The sequence below is a fragment of the Hipposideros armiger genome, unplaced genomic scaffold (assembly GCF_001890085.2).
Source record: "Hipposideros armiger isolate ML-2016 unplaced genomic scaffold, ASM189008v1 scaffold_712, whole genome shotgun sequence".
NCBI classification, from domain to species: Eukaryota; Metazoa; Chordata; class Mammalia; order Chiroptera; family Hipposideridae; genus Hipposideros; species Hipposideros armiger.
Window position 1 is genome coordinate 421822 of NW_017732062.1, and position 5324 is coordinate 427145.

At 42.8% G+C, this 5324-nt stretch overlaps 1 pseudogene; it reads left to right on the plus strand.

Moving 5' to 3' along the window:
* Window positions 1-2255: 2255 nt before the first annotated feature.
* Window positions 2256-5324, plus strand: part of LOC109373360 (tigger transposable element-derived protein 1-like) — a 6879-nt pseudogene continuing 3810 nt past the window's right edge.

The window sequence follows — 5324 nt, forward strand, 5'->3', positions numbered from 1 at the left end:
CTTGGAAAATTATATGTCTTGGTGGACTATCCAATCTGCCAACAGTTAAACCACTTGTATCTTTCATTAATGAGTTCTTTGTGTATAGCTGGAAGAGAGTTCATTTTCATCTCCAAATACAGTTCTAATATATATATATATATATATATATATATATATATATATATATATATATACACAGACACATTTCCATAAATAGAAAATATTTCAGGTTTCTCATTACAAAAGGCATTGGTGTTTGGACTTTACTATTAAGTACAGATGACTTAAGTTGATTTACTTGCATTTAATTATGCATTATATTTGATACAGAGTGAGAACTTATTCTTTCTGGAACTGAAATATTTTAAGAAATTGAAACCTAAGCTCTTAGTTATAACTATTTGTTGATAAAAATCTTAGTATGAATATGAAAAGTGTTTTTAAAGGAATTGTTGTTTTTTTGTTTTTTAATTTGGGAATTGGGGAGGGGAACAGTGTTTGGGAATTGGGGACAGGGAACATTGTGTTTTTCCAGGACCCATCAACTCCAACTCAAGTTGTTGTCCTTGAATCTTAGTTGTAGAGGGTGCAAGCTCAGCTCCAAGTCCAGTCACCGCTTTCAATCTAGTTGCAGGGGAGGGGGGTGGAGGGGCGGGGCGTAGTCCACCATCCCATGGGGAAGTCGAACCGGTAACCTTGTTATACACTGACCCATTCGGCAGCTCGTGGATGCTCAGCTCAAGGTACTGTGTTCAATCTTAGTTGGCAGGGAGCGCAGCCCAGCATCCTATGTGGGAGTCAAACCGGTGACCCTGTTGCTCAGAGCTCATGCTCTTAACCAACTGAGCCACTCGGCTCGCCCTAAAGGAGTTGTAAACACCAAAGCTTGTCAGGAATTTGTGCAAGTCTGCCACATTCCTCTGTTCCATAAAAAATGTTAAAATTGGGCCGGCCGAGTGGCGCGATGGTTAAGAACTCGCTTGGGATGCCAGAGGGCCCCGGTTTGGATCCCGCATATGAGGGCCAGTGACACTGCCCTCCACAGCTAAGATGCTGAACAACAGCTCAACCTGGAGCTGGGCTGCCGTGAGTCGCTGGCGACGGCGTAGGCTGCAGTCCCTGTGGCAGTGGGTTGCCATGGGCTACCGTGTGTAGCCAGCAGCCAGCGTGAGCGGCCAGCAGCCGCAGTGAGCGGCCGTCCAGAAGCTGGTGACTGATCTGCCTCTCCTGGGAAGAGCGCAATGATGGTGCCAACTTGGGCAAGTGAAGCAACGTCCTCCACAACTAGATTGAAGAACAAAACGACAGCAACTTGCCTGTTCTGCTTCCCCAATCCCCCAGCACTGTTCCCATCCCCCCAATTCCCCAATAAAAATCTTAAAAAAAAATGTTAAAAATTATCAGTGCCATGAAACTTTTGCCACTCTGAGTTATCCTTAGAGAGGGCAGAGAGTACATGAACTGAGGGGCCGAGGTTAAACATAATTTCTACGATGTCCTCCCATTGATCTTCAGGGTCTTTCTGTGGCTGAGCATTTGCAAATAGTAGCTAAGTAATGAGGACTAGAAGGCAAGTTGGCCTCAGAAGAGTGTTATCGAAGGCCTCATTCGGAAGCAGAAGAAGCCCGGAGCTCTTCCTATGCTGTCATCCTATGCAACCCCTCAGACGCTGATAGCACTTTTGAGCCTAGAAGCCAGCAGGGTGGCTCTCGGAATTGAAGCTTCCTCCTTTCAATCATTATTAAAGAGCAATTTACTGGGAAACGGAACGTGTCGTGCTGCTGGGCCCTCAGGGTTCCGAGAGTGCATTATCTAGGACTGAGAATGCAGCATCCCATGGTGGGCTATTATTCACAGGTTTCAATGGCAGGGGGCTTGAGGAGCAACGTGGTAGCAAGTTCCCTAGGTTTTCTTATCACCTCCATATATCCCCGACGGGATGCTCCCAAAGTCTCCAACCTTGTCTCCAACAAGCACGGACAAAGAAAAAAGAACGACAAAAAGCCTGTTCTTCCTAGCTAACGGCCCAGAAAATGAGTTCGCTTCACAATAGAAACCATTTTGGCAATAGCAACTCTACCTCAGCCAAAAAGCAGTGAAAGAGTGGAAAAGCTGAAAGCGGTACCCCTCTCTCCCAGTTCCAGTGGGGCCAAGCACAAGCTCATCTCCTCTCCGGCACTCCTCCCTGCACCACAGAAGCAGGTGGCAGCCCTCTGATTTCTCTGCCCACTAGGACTGGAGCTAGTCCTCTGTTCTCTGCCCAGCATATGCAGATGGTGCACCGAGTCCCCCGCAGGAATCGTTTTGGCGAAGCTGAATGGAGACCTGACATTCCATCCCCCACCAGCCAGAAGCAGGTGGTATTACCATTCTCGCTCCCACCCAGGAGAGTGTCAGTGGCACCCGGCAGTGAACGGACACTCCATATCTTCCTGGAAGAAACAAGACTTAATGAGGTGGTAAGAAGCAGAGCTATTAATACTCAGGCTTCATAGTCCTCTCCCTGTGTCCGTGGAGCTGACTGCAGAGCAGAGCCTGAACCCCCACTCACCCACAATCAGGTAGGATGAGGTGATGAGAGGTGGAGCTGATTGACCTTCTTCTTCCCTCTCCTCCTATCCTGTCAGCAGGGAGCTGAGCTTCTACCCCCGCCCTCCCTATAGCAACAGGATATTCTATGTCAGCCCTCCACTTCCCCCGTCCCTAGTTTCAGAGGAGTCCAGTGAGGAGCCGAGCTTCCATGTTCACTCAGAGTCAACAAGGCAGTAAATGTCAGTGGCACACATTTGCTGGGAAGATGCCGGCAGAGGGAAAAGCTAACTGAACTGCCATCTCAACTGTCTGCATTGAGGAGGCGTAAGTGCTCTGCTCTGCTTTTGGAGGTGTGATGTCAGTGGGGTCCAGTGGGAAGCTGAACATGACACCTACCACGACCTCATGCTGTACTTCCACAGGTGTAAAAACCTTCAATCTAAAACTCACTCCTTATAAAAATGTAGGTCAAATTGGCCATGGGTTCAAATGTAAAACTGAAAACTATAAAGCTTTTCTGGGAAAAGAAAACACAGGAGAAACATCTTTGGGACCAGGCCTAGGTAAACAGTTGTTGCACTTGATAGCCAAAGTATAATCAATAAAAGGCAAAAAATGATCAATTGGACCTCACAAAAATTCAAAACTTATGCTCTGCAAAAGACCCTGTGAAACAATGAAAGGCAAGCTTAAGACAGAAAACATTTCTAAAAAATATATATGACAAAGTGGTATCTATAATATATGAAGAATTCTTAAAACTTAACAGAAACAATAAAGAAAGAAATCCATCCAATTTGAAATCAGGATAAAATATAAACAAATATTTAACCAAAGAAAATATCGGATGACAAAGAAGCACAAGAAAGATGTTTCATATTATTAGTCATTAGGGAACTACAAATTAAAGCCACATTGAGATAGTGCTATATATATATTAAAAAAGAAATAGTGGCAACACCAAAAGCCAGCAGTGATGAGGAGAAACTGGAATACTCAAACTTTGCTAGTGGGAATGTAAAATGGTATAACCACTCTGGGCAAAAATTCAGCAGTTTATTATAAAACTACATATGAAACCACCATATTGCCCTGTAGTTGCAATCTTGGTTATTCATCCCAAAGAGATGAAAACTTATGTTCACTCAAAAATCCATACACAAAAGTTCAGAGCAACTTTATTTGAAATAATTGAAAATGGAGGCAACCCAGATGTCCTTCAACTGGTGAATGGCTAAGCTGTGGTATTTTCATACCATTAAATGCTTCTCTCCAATAAAAAGGAATGATCTATTGATACAGGAAAAACCTTGGATGACTCTCCAGAGAATTATGTGGAATGAAAGTACCAATCTGAAAAGGTTACATACTATATAATTCTATTTGTATAACATTCTTGAAATGACAAAATTATAGAGATGGATAACAGATCAGTGGTTGCCAGGGATGAGCAATGTTGTGGGGCAGAGGGCTTGGGAGTGATGGAAGTGTTCTATGTCTTTACTGTGATGGTGGGTATACAAATCTACAGATGTGATAAAATTGCATAGAACCAAGTAACACTAGTGCAATCTTGGGGAGGAGGGAATACAGGGCAGTATTTCAAGAAGATAACATTTTATAATCATGGTCCTAACTATTGAAAAGGTGAACCTGGGACCAGCATAATTAGCATCTGGGAGCTTGTGAGAAATGTAGACTTTTGGGCCCCACCTCACACCTACTGAATCAGCGACATCCCTGGGTAATTCGTACACACCTTCAAGTGTAAGAAGTACTGGTCCACACTTTGTAACAAGAGTTAAAAGCAAAGGTCCAAGTCTTTGGGTGATTTTTGAGTATAGGCATCATGTCTGCCTTCTTCATTACCACGCCTTTTGCCTAACACAGTGCCTGGCACCTAGTAGATTCTCAATAAGTAGCTTTTGAATAAATAAATGGATGAATCTTTCCTTTCCCCAGTTCCCATGCACCTTCTCACATTTTCCCAAGTTTGGATAAAAGTCTCTGTTCTTAGTGACATGACAAAGTGTCTCTGAGAGAAAGAGTCTTGCATTCATGTCTGTTAAGCCTTTTTTAGTTCAACATTTCTAATAATGACTACATAGATAACTGTGCAAGTTATGAGGGATGCACATTTAATGTATGCTCTTTAAGATGATGACCATCCAACAAGGAAGGCAGATATGGAAATAAACATTCATGTTTGCTGTAGAAGAGTTTATCGTCCTCATCTCCTCTAGTAAGAATTTCCAGATACCTTTTCCCTCCAGAACTACCGTGTACTTCCAAATGAAGGCACCTGGGTGTGAAAGAAGTCATATTGGACCAAGAACAAGGCTGCGTTACTCACTGGTTATTAGGCCTTAGGCAAGTTATTCCACCTCGTGACCTTTGTCATCTTCATCTGCAAAACAAGGATGAGATCATCTCAATGAGAGTTTTGAAATTATGTATTTGGAAATACTGTGTCGACTGAAAAGTAAAAGCCCTCTATAACTGAAATGATTTTTGTTATAAGAATATTCTGGGATTAAGTTCACAATATTCAGCTATGAACCTGATATAATATGATAGAACTCTCTTTTCAGTCTTTTTTATCCTGTTATTTCTTCATAGATAGATTGGCCATGAATGTTACTTTAAAGTTTATAATTTGTAAGTATTTGTTTGTTTGTTTGTTTTAAAGATGTTATTGGGGAATTGGGGAAGGAGAACAGTGTTGGGGAATTGGGGAAGGGGAACAGCCAAGTTGTTGTCCTTCAATCTTAGTTGAGGAGGACGCAGCTAATTCAGCTCCCAAGTTCAGT